At 43.9% G+C, this 22,815-nt stretch overlaps 1 protein-coding gene across 1 annotated transcript in view; it reads right to left on the bottom strand.

Annotated features, from left to right (window-relative positions):
• ECPAS (Ecm29 proteasome adaptor and scaffold) overlaps positions 1-22,815 on the bottom strand; it is a 424,259-nt gene that overhangs the window by 21,006 nt on the left and 380,438 nt on the right. The gene's annotated exons all lie outside the window — the stretch shown is intronic.

The raw sequence follows: 22,815 nt of genomic DNA, 5'->3' as shown, positions 1-22,815 counted from the left end.
AGAGCAGTGAGTATATTTTCTCCCTCCTTTGTTCTCCCTCTTGGTGTAGTGGGGAACTTTCTTGGCCTGCTTTTCTCTGGTACACTCTTTCCCTGCCTGTTTCTGAGAAGAGAGTGAACCTTTTCCCTCTCTGGAGGATATTCTCTACTACAGTATCTGGTATTTTTCTGCACAGCACCTTTTACCAGGCGGCCAGCAGCAGGAGTTTCTCTTTTCCTTTTGTTTTTTCCCTGAGTAGTGTGTTTTTAAGGAACAGATTTACCATGAGCCACGATGGGTGCTCGGCTTTCAGTTTCACATAAGGGAGTCTATTACCAAGTTGTGGGTGTCCTTTTTAGGAATGGGATTCAGTTTAAAAAAACTGAAGTTAAAAAGTTTGTCCAGTGGTTGTTCCTGCATTTTTCTGATGTTTCGGCCGACCAAATTCATAAGTTGGAGTTTTGGAATCTAGTAGATAGTGAGCTGTTACGGCTAGGGGATTCCTCCCTTTCTAGGTTCACTTTCCTAGCCATGAAAATTTAAAATATTTTCTGAGCCTCTTCTGAAATGCAGGAACAGCCACAGAGGAGCAAACTTGACCCTAGTTCTCCCCATCCTAACCCTTTTACCTCCCCCTGGCCAGACTGCTCAGGACCTTTCCTGTCCCCCCACTTCTCCGCGTTGTACAGCCCCATCCCAAAAGTCCATTGCATATCTCAGAAGTATGCCCTGAGGCACAAGATGGTGGGCGCCATGTGGCGGGCCCTGCCATGTGCTCTCCTTCTCCCCATGAGGCACACCATGGCAGATGCCACGTGGTGGGCCCTGCCATGTGGCCTTCTTTTTCCCATGATCCTTTGCCCGCCCCTCCCCTAAACCCGTTCAGCCCATTGACCAACCCCTTCCTGTCTCCTGACTCCTCCCCTCTTTCTGGCATCCCACCCTCCCTTCCAGCTCCTCCCATCTCCCCCAAAACAACACCCCCAACTCCGCCCACTCTGGGATGTGTCAGTCATGTCTCTCCTCCCCGTGTCCTAGCCACACCCCCTCTGATGTCATCCTTTTTTTCCCACCGTTCCCATGACCCCTTCCCCAGTTCCGACACTCCAGCTTCCAGGGCCAGGGGGGGCCTGTGAACCAGAACCCTGATTCTATCCCCAGTCTCGCCGCTGCTTTGGTCACCTATATCCCTGGGAAAGAGGGGGGGGCACCCCAGCCCCAGTCGTCTCCACTTAATTACCAGATCAAAAAAGAGCTCTGCAAAGCTCAAAAAAGTTTTGGTAGGGACAGTGAATATTTCAAGGGACTGTTGAAGGCCACTCTATCGGGAAATGTTTTAACTCCTGCAGATCTCCGTGCACTTTTCTCATGCTTGCTATCCTCAACAGAATTTTTAGTATGGGAAGCAGCATGGGAAAAGGAAGCGCGGTCCACTTTAACAACACTATGGGAGCAGGACGTATTGATAGATGAGGACGTGTTGTTGACCATTAATCACCTTTGTGGGCAGGGGGAATGGGAGGAGGGGGAAAAACAAGCCGCAAAAATACCTAAGGAGGCTCTCTGGGAGAGCGTGAAGGCGGCGGAAAAGGTGTTTCTCGGGATGCGACCGGATGTCCCCATTGATAATTAATCTGTTTATAACTCAGCCTCCCTCTGAGTCTTAAGTTCATTGAGCGACTTAGCAGGGTGGTGGACCTTCAAGTACAGAACCTGGTAGTGAGGCAGGGAAACTTTATGGAGATCGCTCAGCAAAATGCCAACGAAAAGTGTAAAGCTGCAAGCCTGAGCCTGCCCCTCGACCCATCACCGACCCTGCAGTCCATGTTAGAATTGTGCACAAGGAAAGTCACAATTACATGAATCAACACCACAAACAGAGGGAACTGAGGGGGGTGGCAGCTGTTGACTTCCCTGACCTTCCATCCCACAGCCAGCCACCACACACTCCATAAACATTTAAGAGACCTCCCCCAGCAGACCCGTGGTGTCATCTTTGCAGGGATCCAAGGCATTAGGTGCCCAACTGCCCATTGAGGCAACAGTTTATTAACTTCCGGAAAGCCCAACAAAAATAAAAGGTTGCCTCTGAAGGAGGGCAATCAAAAAACTAAAATCTAAGCTCAGTCCCTCCCTGCGCGATGATAGAAATGGGGTGGGGCCGAAAAGATCTGCGGGTGCGGGGGGGGAACCAAACATTAACATTGCTTCTTCACAAGCAAGACCTGTTTTAACCACTGATTCTCAAAATCTGCCTTTCAGGTTGGCTCTGACAGAGCCCCTCCATCTTTGTGATACCAAGTGGCATTTTGTGTCAGTGAACCCCAAGGAACCTGGTACTTGGGGAAACAACCGTAGTAAGTATGTCATCCTTGGGTACACCAAACACACACCTTTAGATATTCACATTCTCCCGGGTCTTGTGACATCAGACCCGGGGAAACTCATCCTTTGGCTGCATTGTACTCACCCACCAGCGTAACTGCCCAAAGGCCAAGTCATCATCCAGGCCATCCCAGTGCCTGAGCCTTCGTGGAGCCAGGGACAAAGGAAAAACACATACCATGCCATCGCCTGGACTCAGGCCAAAAAACCAAAGATCTCATGCAAGTTACACCAGGAGGAGGAGTGCAGAACCTTTGTTGGGCTCCCAGACATGGGGGCAGATGTGACTGTCATTCCCTCCGGGGAATGGCTGTCACACTGGGAGTTGCAGGACATGGCTGGACATATACAGGGTGTTGGGGGCATTCAATTAACAAAACAGTCAAGGAGTATCGTCCAAATTTAGAGGCCAAATGGGCAATTAGCTTCTATACGCCCATTCGTTTTAGATTATATGGAACCCTTGTGGGGGAGAGACCTAATAGCCCAGTGTGGGGTCAGAATTGATATCCCAGAGACCCCCCCAGGTTTTTCGGGCAGCGGTCACTGAAAAGCACGCTACCCAGAAACTCAATTGGAAAACAGATTCTCCAGTCTGGGTAGAACAGTGGCCGCTCAATAAACAAAAATTAAAGGCGCTCGAGGAGCTTGTGGACAAGCAGCAAAAAAAAAGGGGAATATCCTGGAAACCACATCTCTTTGGAATTCCCCCATCTTTTTAATTAAAAAACCAGGCAAAGACAAATGGCGTCTCCTCCACAATCTCCATCAAATTAACAGCGTAATAGAAGGCATGGGCTCTCTCCAGCCAGGGATGCCATCCCCAGCGATGCTCCCCCAAAATTGGAATTTGGTCGTGATTGACATTAAGAACTGTTTTTTTCAAATTCCCCTTCACCCTGACGATGCCCCATGCTTTGCATTCTCGGTTCCCAGCATTAACTGAGAAGCCCCAAGGAAGAGATACCACTGGAAGGTTGTTCCTCAGGGAATGAAAAACAGCCCTTGTATTTGCCAGTGGTACATCTCTTCCTTACTGTCCCCCATCCCTGCAGCCATGAAGGATGCCATCATCCTTCATTATATGGATGATATTTTAGTGTGTGCCCCAAATGAAGACATACTTACCCACGCGCTTGACCTGACAATCAATTCTTTAGTTGTTGCAGGGTTCAAGCTCTGTGAAGACAAGGTTCAGAAGATGCCACCTTGGAAGTACCTGGGCCTGGAGATCGGGAAGCGGACCATTGCTCCGCAAAAATTAGCCATCAAGAATAACATCAGGACTTTGGCTGATGTCCAGCAACTGGGTGGCTCTTTGAACTGGGTAAGGCCTTGACTGGGTATTTCCACCGAAGACCTAGCCCCCCTTTTCAATTTATTGAAAGGGGGAGAGGGGCCTTGTTCTCCTAGGACCCTTACCCAGGAAGCAAGGGCCGCACTGGAGAAAGTGCAGGACATGATGTCTGCCAGGCAGGCCCACCATTACCAACCAGGCCTGCCCTTTAAATTCATAATTCTTGGTAAGCTACCACACCTCCACGGGGTGATCTTCCAATGGGAGGTCACCCAAGTAGGGAAGAAGGACCAGGACCAGAGGGACTCACTCTTAATCATTGAGTGGGTCTTCCTCAGTCACAACAGGTCCAAAAGGATGACACGGCCACAAGAACTGGTGGCAGAACTGATCCGGAAAGCAAGGGTCTGGATCAGGGAGTTAGTAGCATGTGACTTTGACTGCATCCACATTCCATTAAAATTAGAATTGGGCCATCTATACAAAGCGATGTTAGAACATCTGCTTCAGGAAAACAAAGCACTGCAATTTGCATTGGACAGCTACACTGGTCAAATTTCAATCCATCGACCAGCCCACAAAATTTTCAATTTGGACATCCAACTTACATTGACACTAAAATCCATCCAGAGCAAAACACCTCTAAAGGCACTGACAGTGTTTACAGACATGTCAGGAGCATCTCACAAGTCAGTCGTGACCTGGAAAGATCCTCAGACTCAGCAGTGTAAGGCAGATGTTGCCGAGGTGAAAGGATCACCTCAAGTAGCTGAGTTGGCTGCTGTTGTCAGAGCTTTTGAGAGGTTCTCTGAACCATTTAATTTGGTCACAGATTTGGCCCATGTAGCAGGTGTATTGTCCAGAGCAGAGAATGCAATCTTGCAGGAAGTCTCCAACATTGCATTGTATGAGTTGCTCTCAAAACTGGTAAAATTAGTCTCCCACCAAGAGTAACCGTTTTATGTGATGCATGTCAGGTCACACACCAACCTGCCAGGGTTCATCGTCGAGGGTAATTGAAGAGCTGATGCCCTCGCAGCACCTGTACAGATGGCCCCACTTCCAGATGTGTTCAGTCAGGCCAAAATCAGTCACCAGCTCTTCCATCAAAATGCACCTGGCCTAGTTTGTCAATTTCACATCACTCGAGAACAGGCCAGAGCGATTGTGGCCACATGTCCCAACTGCCAACAAAATTCTCTCCCTTCCCTGAGCTCAGGGACGAACCCTAGGGGTTTGAGAAGCTGTGAGGTGTGGCAAATGGATGTGACTCACATCCAGTCATTTGGCAGATTTAAATATGTCCATGTCTCAGTAGATACTTTCTCTAGCGCAGTCTATGCTTCAGCCTACACAGGAGAGAATGTTTCTGACACCAAAAAACACCTGGTGCAGGCCTTCTCCATGCTGGGCATCCCCAAAATAATCAAAACAGACAATGGCCCAGCGTACAAGTCCAAGGAGTTCTGGAACTTCCTGCAACAGTGGGGAATAGAGCACAAAACAGGCATCCCCTATTCCCCAACAGGCCAAGCCATGGTGGAGAGGACCCACCAGAGCCTAAAAAGGGTTCTGCATCAACAGCAACAGGCAGTGAAGGTGGAGTCCCCTGAAGTACGGTTGTCCAAAGCACTGTTTACCATCAATTTCTTAAACTGCACATATGAGAACCTGAATCCACCTATTACCAGGCATTTTCTGGAAAGTAGTAAAACCAGCCTAAAAGCTCGTCCACCTGTCTTGGTAAAGAACCCAGAAACGTGGGAGAGGGAGGGACCCTACGAAATGATAACCGGGGGGAGGAGATATGCCTGTGTGTCCACCCCCTCAGGTTTGAAGTGGGTCCCCTCCAAGTGGGTGAAACCTTACGTTCCCAAAGTATCCAGGTCCAGGACCACGGCACAGGTAGCCAGTGCTTGCTGGAGAAGGAAGAGATGTCGCACCCTTTAAACCCCTAACTCCTCCCTCTTTCCTTATGTCATTTGTTTACAAGATTCCTTTCAGATTTTGCTGTTCAGGACTCAGCCAGTATGAACATCAAGCTAAGCCCCATCCTGCAGCTGCTGCTCAAACTCAGCACATTCCATCTCAGCAGGACTGAAGATTCAGACTGGCTAACTGGATTCTTTAAAAGATGGGACTCTTGGGCTGTGTCAGGTCAATTTCAAAAACTGAACCTTAAGTTTTATTTGTTAAGTTTTTCCTCCTTCCTTTTTAAAACAAAAAAGGAGGAGTTGTTGTATTGTGTTTTTATATCTTTGTAACAGTTCTATAATGGTTTGCCCCTTCACCCCCCATTTTCTCCCAATGGTTCCACCCTGAGCTCTCCCCCCCTTCCTCCAATGCCACCCCTCCCTGGTGCCTTGTCCATCACACAGCTCCTAATCCCACCCTCCCAAATTTTTCCACCTTGGGCATTGAGTGAGTGGACAAAGGCCAGAGGTCCCTCCCTTAACCTTCCCCCATTGGTTTGTGTTTCTGTCTGTCCTCTTGCCTTCCATTCCCCCGAACTCCCCCATTGGGCGTTGGGCGTCCTTCCCCCTTGTCTCCGCCCCGGTACTTAAGGTGATTAGGAAAGCCATGTGACTCACTTTCAGCCGCTGGGACATGGAACTCAGAGCTCCCCGGAGCTTACAATAAACCCGAGACTTTTCCCGGCCATGAGTTGACTCCCTCATTACCTTCTCGGACGCCGCCTCTCCTCCATACAAGGCAGACAGCGAAGCGCTCTGTCTGAGCCGCTCCCCGAATCTGCCACGAGAGACAGGGGAGTGTCCCTCGCTACTGACTGTGCTTCTGTCGGGCAGGCGAAGCCAGGGGGCTTCAGAGGGAGCACAGCAGCAGTCTCAGTTCTCCATCATTTGTATTTTATAGTAAAAGACAAAACAAGAGATGTGAAAACAGCATACTGGAGTCTGTTTCATTATTCAGCATCTTCATGGAACCTCCTGACCACACACAGAACAGTCATGAGTAGTCTATATAATTTACCATGAGATCAGCATATGCAGAGCGTGCACACAGCTTTGAAACTGAAGACTTCAGTAGAGATGCTAGACTGTCATGCTCTTAGGTCTCACATCCAGGCTGGAGGGTTTGATACCATGGGAGATAAGAAACTGCATGCCATTACTTCAGCTGTGTTAAGAATTGGCCCTGCAGATGTTCACCTCTGCAGCATCTGGTAGGATAAAGCTGCCAGTGCCATGCTTTTTGAGAATAGCCTCAGGGGTAGACAGTATGGGCAGCATCAGGTACACTAATGTCATCTTTGGCATAAATCTGAGATTTTGTTTTGGCTTGTCCATTCCTGTTGCATGAAAGGCTCTGGAAACACCTGGCCTGATTCTCATCTTGTTTCATCTTGCTGGACATCAGAGTGTCTCATGTGGTCACTGGTGAAACAAATGTTGTAGGGCAATTTCTGAGAGAAAGGGGTCACGATCTGGATGTTCATGATTTATATGTTTAGAGTGAAGGTTGGGCTACCCCAGCTTAGGCCTCAGATGTGGGCCTCGGAGGCCTGAAAGCCAGTGGCGCAGTTAGGAATAAGTTTGTGGTGCAGTCAGAAATTATGTTAAGGTATAACACAGTGTACTGAGCTATCTAGGTGTGAATTAGTATAGGTCTGCAGTGTGAACCTTTAGCCACCTTAAGACAAGAACAAACCATGTTTGCTTGCCAATTAGAGTGTGCTCACAATTGTAAACTATCTGAAAGTGTATAAAAAACTATTGTCTGTAAACAATAAAGGGAGAATGTAGGATTAACCACATTGGTTTGGATCTGCGTTTGTTCCTGTCCAGATCACCCTTTAATTATCAGTCCCTGCTTCAAAATGTGCGTGCTGTTCTCTCACAACAGGTTGGAAATAGGAAGTGTAGTGAGGTTTGAAAAACTCCCTGGAGTGGATGTGGCAGAAAAAATTAAGCAGGACTCATAATTTTCAGCCTCTACTGGCATGGTCCTTTTGTTCCTAGTACACCTTAAATGATGTCCAACACCTTGAATTTCTGTGCCTTGCAAGAGCCATGGAAAAATTAACAAAATTGCATCTTTTCCCACCTTTTCATGTACCCATGAAGAGAGTTGAGAGTCAAACCAACCAGCAAAAAGTGTGGAATTTCAGAATCTTTCCACACAGATGCAATGATGTGCAGAAGTACTCACCAAAAAACTCCTTGAACGTGAGCCATGGCTTAAGACTCATAATTATTTTACTGAGTGCCTAGTGGATAAAATATGCCATGAGGCTGCTGCTCTCATGCCATTGCTTCTTGACTCCTGTTCCCCGAGTTCAATGGGGTCACAGATACATGAAGCTGAGTGCTGGAATAACACAAAATAAGAGGCAGGCTCTCTCTAAAAAAAATTGCCTTTAAGACCTAATGCCTAAGTTAAATCTATGTGGATAGAGCTTTTATCCTATTTCCAGCCAGGACTTTTGCAGTAGCCAAGAGGAGGCATGGATAGGACCTGGAGATTATTCTATATCACCTCATGCCATTGCCAGGCAAAAGGGTTTCGGGATCTATTTCCAGGAGAAGGTGTCCCAGCCAGGTTGGCATAGTGTGGTGCAGGTTTCCCTGTAAATTGTTTGCCTTTTCTTGCACCCTCTGTAATTAGTATTGTTGCTATTGTGGTTCATTTTCCTACCTTGTTGTTTCCAGTAAATTATTCTTATCTCAACCCGTGACCTTTACCTTTTGTGCGTCCAGTTCTCAATTCCAGCCACCTGTAGAGGGAGGGAGAAAGGGAGGGATAACAAGCAAGCAGCTCGTGGTTTGGAGAGTCTCAGTCAGAGTGCTTAATTGGCGAATATCATTGCTAAAGCATGATAGCCTTCTGTGCTCCAGGGGTGCACTTGGAGCATTGCCCTAAAGTGTGCCAGATAGAACAGGACTTAAGCCAATGCCACTATGTCAAAAGGAAGAAGCAGAAGAGGAAATAACTGGAAATGGAGCAATATACTTTCACTCTGTGCATTATACATGGGCTTCAGGCTTTTCCTTGTCTCACAAAGCTGTGGATTTCTCACCCAACTAGAAGCTCCAAGTTCAATCTCTGTTGCTGAGCTTGCTTCAGGCAATCTGGCCCATAGTCCCAGATAATTTGGGTTCTGTTTGTGTCTTATGTGATTTGGATCAAGGAAAAAATTCTCATCTATATCAACCCTCTCATTTCCTCATTTGCTAGGGTCTTGCACCTATCCACTGTGGCTCATCTTTTCCTTTCTATCCCCTGGTGGTTACTGTTGTTCAAAACATTGTGCTAAGCCTTCAGCTCTTTTATCATGGTCAGTTTAAAAAAGCAATAAACTATCCCAAAAAACACCAAAACACCAACAGCTTCCTATTTATCAACACTATACTACTACTAAAATATTCCTGACTTCTTAAAAAAAAAAAATATTTAAATTTTTAGGAAGACATTACAATTGGTGACAATTGGTTCCTTCAGACAAGGATGGCTCTCAGTTTGCAGCAGTGAATTTCTGTTTTGGCAAATGCCAGCATAGCCTTCAGAGGTTTGATTTAGTGCCTGCAGATGTGGTCTGGCTGCAGGAACTCCAAGTGAGATTAGCACCAAGCCCTCATCCACAGGCAGAGGCATCTTGCTGGTACATCCCTGGACCTCGCTGTAGTAAAATGCAGTGTCCAACCGGCAGGAAGAATGATGCTCTGACTCCAGTGATTTCAGAAGGCTAATTAATTACTTTATTAAGCTATATTATACTGTAAGTATATTACACTAACAAGAACTATCACTAACACCTAAATAGAAAACCTGTGACTCTCTCCTGAGAGTCCTGACGCACGACACACACATGGATCCAATTGGTCAATTAATCCAAACAACCATCACCAATGGGTAAACAATCTCCAGAACACATTCCACCTGGGCACAAACACAGGAGCAACAAATGACATAAGAACTGGTTTGATTCAATTTTCTCTGCTTCTCTCACAGCTTCTCTCAGGAGAAATCCTGAGGAAGCTGTCTCTCTCTGTTCAGAGGGCATGTGAATACCACATCTCACTACCAAGAGAAGGGTGAGAGCAGCATGTATGCCTGAAGGAGACCCTACACATGGCTGTGTCTTCTCATTAGAAAGCAGGACAGTGAGTCAGGACACTGGAGTGATGTTTAACTCTCTCCTGTTGGCACTGACTTGAGTGGGGCCAAGACTGTGTGAACTGGGACTCTGGGTCATGATCAAGTTGATGTATTCAGGCTTGGTTTCCAACAACGTGTGAGATTATGGGGAGAAGTTATTTAGTCTCTCTGGAAAAAAAAAAAAAAAAAAAAAAAAGGTATACTTACTTATGGATTAAAAAATACAGCCTCAAGGGACATGTTTTGAGCAGTACTGGATTTTGCAGCCATCCTGCAGTGTACGCTCTTACTTTGTTTGTGAGGCAGGAGGAGGAAAACTGCTTTCCTTGTGCTCAAAAATTATTTTGCTGGGCAACTACCAGATTATGTTAGTCAGGCATGCTGAAACCCATCTCCCCTATTCTCATCAGAGCTGTCTTGCTAATAGGTCAGTAACTGACAGCCTTGTAAATATTTATGAGCTAATTCCCTGCCCTGAAATGCAACGGCTGTTGTTTCTAAGAGTCCATAGATGCTGTGTGTGGCCTGAGACTGCTTGAGTTGGCAGACATTGCCACAAGTTTGAGAGCACACACAAAGACACTTGAAATGTGCAGGCAAAGATAACTGTGGTCCAGAAACAAAGTATGAAACAAAAGCTGTAAACCTTTTCTGTTCTTCTCCTGGAAGTGATATCAGCTAGCCAAGAGTCAGTTTTATCTCCCTGACAGGACATGCAAGAAGAACTGAACTGAAGGAGCTATTAATTGATCTTCAGCCAGCTCTTCCTCATGACTTTTGCTTTTCACAGAATTCTGATTTGGAAGAGACTCACAAGGATCATCAAGTCCAACTCCTGGCTCAACAACTGCACCCAAGAGTCATACAATGTACCCAAGTACATTGGCCAAATGCCACTGTGACCACTTCCCTGGGGAGCCTAGCCTGTTCCAGGGCACAACCACCCTCCGGGGAAAGAATTTTTTTCTAATATCCAACCTAAACCCTCCCTCAGGTCTTGTTGTTGTCACCAGAGAAGAGATCAGTTCCTGCCCATCCTCTTCCCCTCACAAGAAGTTGTAACTGCAGTGAGGTCTCCCTTCAGTCTCCTCCAGGCTGAACAAAGTCACCTCAGCCACTCCTCACACGGCTTCACCTCTAGACCCTTCACCATCTTTGTTGCCCTCCTCTGAACACTCTGTAACAGTTTAATGTCCTTTTTGTATTGTAGCACCCAAAACTGCCCCAGCACTCGAGGTGAAGCTGCCCCAATGCAGAGCAGAGTAGGACAATCCCCTCCCTTGCCTGGCTGGTGATGCTGTGCCTGATGCACCCCAGGGCATGCTTGGCCCTCCTGGCTGCCAGGGCGCTGCTGATTCATGTTCAACTTGTCATTGACCAGGACCCCCAGGTCCCCTTCTGGAACACTGCTCTCCAGCCTCTCATTCCCTCTTCTGTTGGTACATCCAGGGTTGCCTCATCACAGACGCAGAATGTGGTACTGTCCCCTGTTGAACTTCATATGGTTGGTGATTGCTGAGCCCTCTAATGTCTCAAGGTCTCTCTGCACGGCCTCCCTATCTTCAAGGAAGTCAATAGATTTTCTGATTTCTATCTCCTCCCCCAAAAAATATTCTGTGCTGTTGTCTCCATTGTGGCAGCATATTCTGTGGGTGTGATTTGAGTATGCATCATATTTTGGCAGTCCAGCATCCCCTAAGAAATAGACACACACCTCCTGCAAGGTATCTGAACTGGACAAACCTGTTGACACTTTCTCAGCCCTTTACTCTTTACACCTGTATAGCTCACTCTTGTGTGACCCTCCTCCACACCACAGCACAAGCCACGGAACTCAGCAGGTATAGCTCCTCTTGGGGATTTTTTTTTGTTTGGTTGGTTTTTTTTGGTTTTTTTTTGTTTTTTTTTTTTTTTTTTGTTTTGTTTTGTTGTTTTTTTGTTTTTTTTTTTTTTTGAGGAAGAAACTTACTTCTTCCTGAAATTTCTTAATTCTGTTTAGATAGAAGACCACAGGTGATTTTTATTTGGGCTTTTTTTTTCCATCCTTGAGTTTCTAACTTCCTGTGTTTCCATTTGATAAAGAATACAACCTGTAGCTTTTTAGGCAGCCAAGAACTACTCACTACTCATGTCTCAGCCTCTACAAACCTCAATGCTACTGAGTGCAATGCTTATCCTTATCTTGTCCTCAATTTGCTGTTTTATTGAGTGGGAGGAGAGTAAAGCAGCATGACTTGAAGAGTCATGTGAGTTACTGCCCTGTTTTCTCAGGATGAGAAAGGAGGATGGGAGGAAGGTCTCCATTAGTCAGGACTGTGAAATATTTTGGGCATTAACTGTGAGAGTTGAGTCCTCCAGCTTTTCTCTTTCCTTTGCACAACTAACACTGAAACAGAGACAGCACAAAGGTACCCAGCCAGGGCCACTGTTAGTGATGATGAAACCTGTGTGATCCAAACCATTTCCAACTCTGCAGCAGTATTAATTTTTTCCATTAATGCTTTGTGCCCCAGAACAACTGCAGAAATTTGTCACTGCTTTGTCAAAGAAAGTCAGGGAACAGTCATTAAAGTTTTTATATGTTAGAATGAAAGTAAGGAATGGATAGCCTCACCCTCTGCCTCAGTTTCCCAAATTCTGTTTTAGCAGATTCAGTTTAGCTGATTTATAAAGTATCTTTCTTGAAGAAGTTATGTTCTGTGCTGGAAAAAAGAGCCCATCAAAGGGCTTTCTAAGGGCCTGGTGTTTTTTTGTAAAATAAATTCTCAAAGAAAGGTTCAGGTACATTTGTCATCTTGAACCCCCAGGGATGCCAATACTGGGAAAAAACAGCCATTTCAGCACTCTGTACTACTTTTGGAATGTTCAGATTTGTGTTTAACTTAACTTCAGTTGGCTGTGAATTGTAGCCATCTCCTAAGTGAGGTCAATAGGAATTGTTCAACTGTCTTCAATGAGAGCTGGATCAGACCCTATTATGCCAAATGTAACAGTTGTAATGATATATAACATATTTTTGTCTGTACTTTACCCCAAGCAGGGTAAAGAACATGGCTGAGCCTGTTTCAGAGAACTATCCTGTTTGGCAATAAGTTTTTGGTTCCTAGTCAAATGTTTATAGGCAAGTCTCTGTCAAATACTGAACTTCTGTGCTCAGAAAGGGATAAACTGCACACACCCTTAGGGCAAGCTTGCTTAAGTATTCTCACCTATTGACTTCATAGCAGCTCTCAGAAGGTCATACAAAATACACAATAGGGATTAATTACTATCTTGATCTCAATCCATTCACAATAGGAGCAGAGAGTCTCTACTTGCTCACCAACAGGCAGACTATCTTGTGGCATTCACATTCTCTGGACAAAGAGACACAATTCTGTCTCTCAGGAGAAGCACAGAGAGAAGAAGAGAAAACAATCTTTATTTCTTCTCCTTTGTTTTCTCCATGCGGAATTTGATATGGAGATTGTTTGCCTGAAGTGATTGCTTGATTGGATTCTGGTGAAGGTTGTTCAGGTTCAATGATCAGTTAGATCCAGCTGTGTCTCAGACTCTCAGCAGAGAAGTCACAAGTTGTTAGTTAGTTGATAGGTAAGTAATGTATGTAGAATAGGATAGTCTCTCTTTAAATAGTATATTAATGTAATATAGTATAGTTTTAATAAAGCAGATCCTTCAGCCTTCTGGTCTGGAGCCAGACATCATCATTTCTTCCCCGTCGGGGTTGCCCTTTTTTACTACACTATCTCATTTTGTATAAGCCTCAAATAATGAGTTGGATGTGGTGGTGGGTCTCACAAAATTTCCATTATGCTACTGTTGGTGTACATTTGATGCCTTTGTTTGGACAGAATTAAGAAAATTATTTCTAGAAAAAAGCATGCTTCACTGAACATTGCTGAGCAACTCACCATGACTCTAAGGCCACCGATTTGCTTGATCAGGAATGTAGGTATAACTAAGAGGACTCAATGGAGGACTCGATGAGGAGGACTAAGGAGGACTCAACGATCTTAGAGGTCTTTTCCAACCTTGATGATTCTGTCATCTCAATGGCCCAAGTACCTATTGTCTCTGGGTCTCCCATAGGGCTGGCACCCTTGGACTGGCTACCCTTGGACTAGACTTCATTTAGGTCCTGGGCCTGATGGTTTGCCTGATTGGAGCCACAAGTTACAGCATTCTCTTCCCACCATGCAGGTTTAGGTAACAGCTATGGAACCTAGCAAGGTGTTTGATGTTTCCTTGTTTTTCCCTCTTGCTCTCCCTCTGCTGCATTGATCTGTTCCAAGCGTTAGGAGGCAGGGGCCCTCCTGTCATTTTGACCTGGGAGACTCACAGCATGAAGTTGTACTGCTGTAGGTGGCAAACTGCCACATTTTGGCCTTATTGAAGTATGTATTTAATTAAAAAAAAAAATACAAACCTCAGAGTAAGGGCAGGAAGGGCACTTCCTCAGAGCTGTAACCTATTAACTCAGACAGGCAGGGAGTACCAGAAGGCTCTTCTTTATGAAAGTACCTCTGAAGCAAGGGGAAAGAGGGAGAGAGGAAATTTTCCTTGTCTATCTGCCACCAAAATTGTACATCTGGAAGATGTGCCTAAGGCAGCATCAGGCTATTTGGAGTCCCACCTTACCAGAAATTTCTATATCTAGAATTTGCTATACTGTTTGGATCCAATCATAAATTTGTCACCAGAAGATTTCTAATTGCATGTGGGAAACTGCCAGGGAAGGTCAAATACAGGTCATTCTTATATAATTCTAGCATGAATTTGCATCCACTCAAAAAACTATGTTATGTCCGCAATTACAGCAGCATAGGTGTTATAAATCTTTGTCTTGCATAACCGTTGATATTACAAAAACTTTGCTGTCAACAGTGAGGCTGGCATTTTCAAGCATGTTCTGAGCAAACCACTTTCTCCTGATAGTACCAAAATCCTGGGAAGTTCAAGGGCCAGCAAGCTGCACTAACAATACAGGGGAGAGGGAAAGATGAGTCTCATACTTCTGCCCCACTTTTCCTTCTCCAGGAAATGGAGCAGATCAAGAAATTATCCCTGCTGTATCCCACCATGTCTGTTACTTGGTAACAGCATCAACACACTTGCTGCTGTTTGGCTAGGACAAATTGTGTTCTTCAGAAAGACAGAAGAGCCATACCAAAAGTAGTCACACCCATCCTGGGTTGCCTTGTGGATGTTGTCCTGCAGTATCACAGTGTCTCTCCAACACAAATCCCCACCATGGTGAACAGTGTGTCCCACAAGTCTTTCTCCTTCCTACCACCCAGCCAAGCACTGAGACTGAAACAGCAAGTAGTTTCTGAAAATGCAGAGAGGTCCATGCCAGCCCTGGGTTCACATCCTTGCTGGGGCAGAAACCACTGGGATTGTCAGTTTTTTTGGCGGAGGGTGGAGCTGCCTGCTGATTCAGGGAGCCATCTGCAGATGAATCATGGGTTTCTGTGGAAAAAGATTGCCCCAGGAGACACAAGGCAGCCAGCTGCTTAGGTCAATGGTTTCAGGGTTTGGAAGTGAAAGAACTGCATTTGGCTGCAATCATTTAAAGCTGAGGACTGAGGGCTGCTAGTGACTAGATGGAAAAAGCACTTGCTATGTACTGCTGCTGATACTGTGCTGCTGTTTTACAAGTTATGGCATTGCCAAATCTGCAGGAAGACTATTACGTGATCCTGTGATGTGTGTGACCAAATCAGTTCAGTGCAGGGGATGCCTTAGGGACACAGATGGACTTCAGAATCCAGTGAAGTGTGCATCCACCTGTCAGCACACATTTCCCTATGGCTTGCTCAGAGACAAGGGCTCCAAACACAGGTGTTCGTGATTTTAACTAGGAAAATGTCTGTGTTCAATCCCATCTGCTACAGCAGGATCACAGGGTTACAGTTCCCAACTGAAGTGTAGGTGCTGTGTGCAGCTGTAGGGGCATCAGTCCCTAGAAGCTTCCTCTGCAGATGATCTTGGCTTCTTACTCTGTATCATGTAGTCTTTTTTCCTTATGCCTTTCAGTTATTTTTCTTCAATGTTTAATACTGTTGCATCTCTGTCAGCTAGAAACATGGTCAAAAGTCATTGACACAGTCAGTGGGTAGCAACACTTTGAGTTGCACCAGGAGTTTGTTCTGATTCTTGCAGCCCAGCAGGTGCACACAGGGCAGTTGCCCATTGAAGGATGCTCAGGTTTTGGTTCAGAAGGAGTTATAAGCATTATCCAAGAGAAACTAAAACGCAGTACAAGAAAACAAAAAGTTAACTTTTTTTGTCCAGTAACATGCCAATGCCAGACCAACCAATTATCCTTCAGGTAGGAGCCACCTGTGATCTGAGCCCAGATTTTACAACCCAGGCCCTTCTGCAAAGGAATCTTAGAAGAGGAGCAGTAAACCAGGTATCAGAAGGACAGATATTTCGTATCATGACCCTAGCTGTTGCCAGCAGATAGTTTAAGAAAAGCACCAGATCAGATCATACCAACAACCATAAAGTAGGTTTTTTGCTCTTTGTTCCTCCAAAATGCTCTAGAAAACAGCAGCGTAAAGCATTAAAAACATCAAATGTAATGCAAATTGACAGGCCTCTCCCATATGAATTTTTGTTATCTGTTTTGTTTTCTTTTTCTTTAAATGTGTTCATACTTTGGCATCTGTAGCCTCCTGTGCATATAATTGTGCCCTGTGTATGATTTTTTGCATCCTTGTTTTGAAGTTCATTAGAAGTCTCTTCATTTCAGTGTTGGCAGAAGCAGTGAATAATTATAAACCCCACTAATCTCTGAGTAAAGTTAGAATTGTTGGTGAAGGCAAAGAGGATCTCAGAGTTCCAAAAGGATGAACTAACAGCGCATATTTTTTATTGTAGACAGAGATACTTTTATTTCATGTGTAAGAAGTTAACATTTTATCTCAAGTTATTTTTATAAACTTCTTACTAACAGATAATCTTTTGTATGGATTGGCATAAAAGAGCAAATGTGTAGTAGTAGCAGCTACTTGACTGCATGGTAGCTGTCCAAGAAAAATATTTTTGCAAGTCTTGCTGAGTCAGGGTATGTTTCCAAATAGGCACATTATCCCTCTCATTGACAGGATTTATCTCACACAAGCTAAATCAAATACTCTTCTGTCCTGTAGGCTCAGGGCAATACTGCATATTGTTAGCAAAAGAGACAGCAATCCTATTCAACACAGTCTATAAGTATCCTAGTGTTGTGTCTGTATGAGGTGTGGTACATAGTAAAATAGATTAGCAAAAAATGTATTGTTTTGTCTAGACAGGTGTCACCTGGTGCCCAGACAGTCACAGTTTCTCACATCTGAGATTACTGAGAGGACAGATCATTAAAGTGCTTTGCTGTTGACTTGAAGATCTCACATGTAAGATATACCGATACCAAGTTGTCTTGTCCATTCCCCTGCCAGTCCACAGCTGTTGGACTGCAATGTGCTACTGACAGAGAGCTATAAATTTGAGCAGTTTCTCTTGAAATGTAGCTGTTCAGCAGCCTAGCAGCATGCAGATACTCCTGGCAAACTTCATCAGGGCCAGTACTGACACCCAAACCTGGGTGGCTTTTCATTGCTGGAAGTTTTGATCTGAACATTTTGTACAGTCCTCTCCAGGAGCTCTTTCCAAACAAAATGCAGCCTCTTAACCCCAAAAAAACTTGCACCTGTATTGCAGGTCGGGTACCTGCCTGGGGTAGGGATGGTGCTGCCTCTATGCAGGGGCCAAACAGCCACAGCTTCTCCACTGTAAGAGGTGTGGAAACATACTCGTTTACCGGTGTTGCCCTGCTCCACAAACAGGCACCTATCTGGACCTGTGATCAGATGAAAGTGATCCATTGCTGGGAGAAAAGGAAAGAGATCAGGGCTGTCCTGCTGCTTGCCTTGAGAAGAGCACAAGGTGTGGAGAGTTCAGGGTCTTGGAGCATGAACATCAAGAGATCTCATTGTGTTCCAGAACAGAAGAAAAAATAACAAAAGCACTGCAAATAAATCTCAGCCAAATCTGAGTTAATCTAGCATGGGACTGACTGTGCCTAGTATTGTATCGCTCGGGAAAATGGTGTGCTCCACAACTGAGGAATGCCCTGATCCTTGCTGCACTTCCCATGTAGCAGTCCCACATCATCCCATCTGTTCGCAGCCAGACATGGGAAGTTCCCTTCTTCACAATAACCAAAGCCCTCCTGTTCTTCAGTGTCACTGCTTTGAAGTTAGCACTGCTTTAAATAACTCAAATTTAGCACAGCATGATCTCAACATCCAGAAGGTGAATAACGCCCATTCATTCATCTGGCACTCCTCATTTCTGCACAGATCCCCTCTTCCATTAAGTTTTTTGTTTACATAAAAGTTAGCTAGCCTATATAAACTCCCAAAGTGTAACATCTCTTTTATATAAGAGCCATGGGGGAGGGCAGATAAACACACAAGTGCTTCAATGTGTTCACTCATGCCCAGTAGAAATGTATGGTATGGTTATCTCACAGTCAAAGTAAGCACACTGGCCTATAAATGGAAAAAGATTTAAAGCATCCCAGCAGACAGAAGAAAAATATTTCTTCAATAAATATAATAAATTAATGAATTTATTGCTTTTTGGTCCAAATTTATCATAAAATCTTCTATCAGTTGCTGAGGAAACCCTTATTTATTCAATACTAAATTTGTGGGATACTATAAGATGCTGTTTTAGCACATGAATATGTCAGTGGTGTAAAGTATGACCTTTGCTAAGGGCTACCACTCCAGCACTGAAGAAAATTGCTAGTTCTGGTTTTAAGGGTCACTTCAAACTCCTCATATGTTCCCCTTTCTACAGTTACAACTGGCCACTGTGCCACTAAATTGGACTGAGGCCTCCAGGGAATGCTCTTAGCTATGCACAGCAGCACTGTATAAAAAGGTGAGTTTCTAAAGATTTGTCAATGAATGAGTACATAATTTTTCTCCCACGGTTGAGAAACTTGTAAAACACCCATGACATTATTATGATAGTTTCTGTGGTTTTGGTGGAATAGGTTAATTGATAGGGTGTTTTGTTTTTGTTTTTTTTTTTTTCCTTCTTGTTAATAATAAAATTATCCTAATCTTGCATTTGAACACCACTGAAATCTTCTGGTTTCTTTATGAAATATGAAAAGCTGCTTCATGTTACTTCAGAGCTCCACACCAGCAGCAGAGGGGCAGCAACTCACACATGACTGCAATGACAGAAACTTAGCAAAGGCTTCTTAGGACCTCAAGCAAAGGCCTCTTAAGACTTTCTTTTGGGGTAGTGAGATGTCATTACATTCAGATGAAGATGCAGAGTTTTAAAATGAATGGAAAGACACAATAAAGAATTTTCATGGAGGATTCAATGAAGCTTCTTTTGCCCTCTTCCCATATACACCTACACAAACACAAGGATATGCATTTACAAAATCACATATAAAAGTCAAGGAAAATTAAATTATCTATTACATGCTTCTGCTTCTCCCAGCCGCAAGTTACTCTCATTGTTTCATGCGGCATGGCTGAATTACCCAAAATACTCAGGGTGACTCAAGGCACTGGGGACATCCCATTGAGCTGTCTTGTTCAGGTGACCTCAGAAGGGGGTTGGAAGGAGGGAAGCCTGGCAGAGACTGTACTGCTGAAGATAACTGGTTCTGTCATAGGGTCAACTTCTTAGCCAGGCTAGAATGTTTCTCTACAGATTCAAAAGTCTAATCACTTCATGGTGAGAAATAAGTGCACCACTTCTTCTTGTGTCTTGAAAAACTTGGCATGTAACAGTCAACCTTTTAATATGGTTGAATCTGACTCAGAGGATGAAAAAGTTAATCCTTTCCTAATTCATTAATGACTTGCTCAGCAATATTTACAAAACACGTTTTCCCCTAATGTTTCTAGCAAGAAGATTTGCAGAAAAGACTTTTGATTGTACTGGGGGGGTGGTGAGTGGAAGAGAGAGAAATAAAGAATGTACTTCCTGGTTTCCCTGACTAATTGTAGTCAGAAAGTTTTGTTTGATTCCCCATTTCTGATAGTTAAAGATTTGTAATTCATTTTTAAATAGTTTAAATTCCCATAGACTTAATGAGTGACTTCATCTTCAAGGATCATGTGCAGAGAAAAGAAATTATAGTCTTTTAGATAAATCCATCAGCATGAAACTTTGCTTAGTTGTGTTCTACAAACAGAAAACAATTCCCTTTTGATTTTATATCACACTTCAATTCCACACATCTAGATGTGAGACCAGAATCCAGGCACAAATACCAGCAGATATTTGGAGGCAGACAGATGTCATTCCCATCTGTGTGAGGCATCTTACACTTTGGGATAGTCGTAAAGGGACTCCAATCTACATTGATGTACAAATATTCTCCTTTCCCTTGTCCAGCCCTTAATGTGTTCTCATAATGAAAAGTTTCTTAATGTGTTCCTACAGCATCCAATTTAACCCACCAAAACAACATGCTTTTGAGCACACATAGTTAACTTATTACTGCAACTGCCTGCAGTATAACTGCTGTGATATTAAAGCTGTAACAAAGATATTTTAGTAAAATGAAACACATCCCTTTAAAAAAAAAAACCACAAAAACAAAAGCAAAAAACCCCAAAAACATGCTGGAGAAGGAAAACAGAGAGAACAGAATTAGTATTATCCTTTGCAATGTCTCTTTATTTTATAAAATATTGCACACAGGAGTTACACAGGTTTAGTTAATGAGAAATGTACATCTCTGCTAGGGATGTCTTTCAAAGCCATCATTCATGAAGATATAGCAAACAATCACAGAATAATAACTAGTATATTCCCTTGGATAAATGAGACGAGACAGTTACGTTTAGCCCACAGTGTTTGAGAGGATCTGAACCAAATTTGATCATATGGTAAACAATGTCCAATCAATTACAGAATTTATGCTTACAAAAGTGCATTTTAAATGCACCTGTCAAATAAAGACACAGGAACATGAAAGGATTTCTGTGTTGTTCGGTTGGTCAGATTTCACAATATGTCACCCAGGATAAAAATATACATGCTGCCAGTGCTCAAGGCAGCACACTTACAAAGGGAATGGGTACATCAAATGTTCTGCAAATCCTCTTCTTGGGGTTCTCATCCAGTGCCTCAGATTGCTGGCTCCCTCTGCTATCAGTGGGAATGGGAACCAAAGCACCAAAAAAGTTCATTTTAAATTCGTATGTTAGTATGGTCCCTGCACAAGGCTGACATGCAAATTCATGAAGCATTCCATATCTTTTGGGAGAGTATGGACAGAGCTAAATGTAGAAAAGTGCTCTACCTTGCAGCACACCAATGTCTTAAAATGAACACAAAAATGTTCATTTTTTATTCATCCTCTCTCTCCGCATGAATTATAAATCCAAACTAGAAAAGCAAAATATTTTTACTTCCAAGCAACTTTTTTGAGCAACAAATTTTCTTGCTTTTCTACTCTCTCATAATCCCTTTGTTTACTCCCATTCAAAAATATTCGTGTTGCATGATAATTATACAGAAAGTCTAGAAGAATCTGGCATTTCACACTGTATAACATTGAATGAAGACAGCAGAATTTTAAATATAAGGAGGAGAAAAAAAATCTGTGAAAGAAGTCATATCATGAAAGCAGTCAACCTCCAGCTCCTAGCAAGCTGAAAAGCATACAGCAGAAGAAAATGGTAAAACCCAGCAACACGCTAAGGCAGCAGAAGGCCTGCTACAATTTAATCCTCAAAAGACAGCACCATCTAGGTGCTAAGCCCTCCTGCTGGATCAGTACACAGAAGCAATTACCATCCCTGGAGAATGTGTTGCTGAGAGTTTCTCTGTCTAGAAATGATCTCTTTCCTCCTGCAAGAAAGGAAGCTTTTCCCCTCCTGACCTCCAGACACTGACTACCTCACATTTCAGTACATGCTTACAATGCAAAGCCTGGAATGCTGGATGAGGAGGACCAAATTTTCCACTGTTATCCTAAATAGGGGGCCACTGAGACAAGCATTTGGGCTAGGAAAATGAGATAAAAAGGGCTACCCTTCTAAGTTTATAGGAGTCTTTCACAAAGAAAGTGAGTGAAAATTCCTAGCATGTGGCATTACAGGCAGCTAACAAGAAGAAGACTGTGATTATGGTTTTGAAATCATTTTCCTGGGGGAATGGGAGAATGAACAACTGAAGGCAACACTGGGATCCTAGAAGGCAGAAAGGCAGACTGTCCTCCAGACTGTAAATGGGTGTGTTTGTGTACATTTAGCACATGGTGAAGATTTTGCACCTGTTACTGTGTGCTTTGCTTAGCGCAAGAATCATTCCACCTTCAGAGGAGGTGCTGCGTACATGGACCCACACCACTACCCACACACAGCCTCTGACCCTGTCCTCTCTAAAGAGGGTGACAAAATGCCTGATACCTTGAGCACTACAAGGATCTTGAATGTGCCCCCTCCCTTACAAAGGTGATGCAAGTCCTGGGCTGTGTGTTTGGACTCAGCTCAGCATCACCCCCCTTCCTTCCAGGCCTGCCTCCTTACTTCTGCCTCCTCAGAACAGGGAAGACAGACAGGGAGCTGATACAACCTAAGAAATTCAACCTCGCACACTGCGAGGGGGTCATAATGCGATAACAGAAGCTATATAAGGAACTCCAGTAAAATTTATTATTGAAATTGAGGGCTTTGGGATTTTCAAGGGTATTTGTCTTTAGCATCCAAACCTCAGTAAACTGTTGTGTGATAGCATCATGAGGGCTGCTAAATGAGTAAGACAGCACCACCCATTTTGTGCTCACTATGCAGATACCATTTTAGCGCTTCAACATTTTGCAGCCCAGACCTCTTTTCTTGCCACTGTTTTTGGTAATTGCAAGCTCTTTGCTTCAACTGAAGGTGACACCAGTGGTCTGAAAACATTAAATTTTGCTATTGTGGCTGCAGTCAGAACAAACTATGGTTATATGAGAAAAACCTAACAAAACCAACAAAATAAAACCCCAAACAAACAGG

The sequence above is a fragment of the Anomalospiza imberbis genome, chromosome Z (assembly GCF_031753505.1).
Source record: "Anomalospiza imberbis isolate Cuckoo-Finch-1a 21T00152 chromosome Z, ASM3175350v1, whole genome shotgun sequence".
Lineage (NCBI taxonomy): Eukaryota > Metazoa > Chordata > Aves > Passeriformes > Viduidae > Anomalospiza > Anomalospiza imberbis.
Note: the sequence above shows the minus strand (reverse complement) of the source record. Positions and strands in the feature narration are given on the sequence as shown.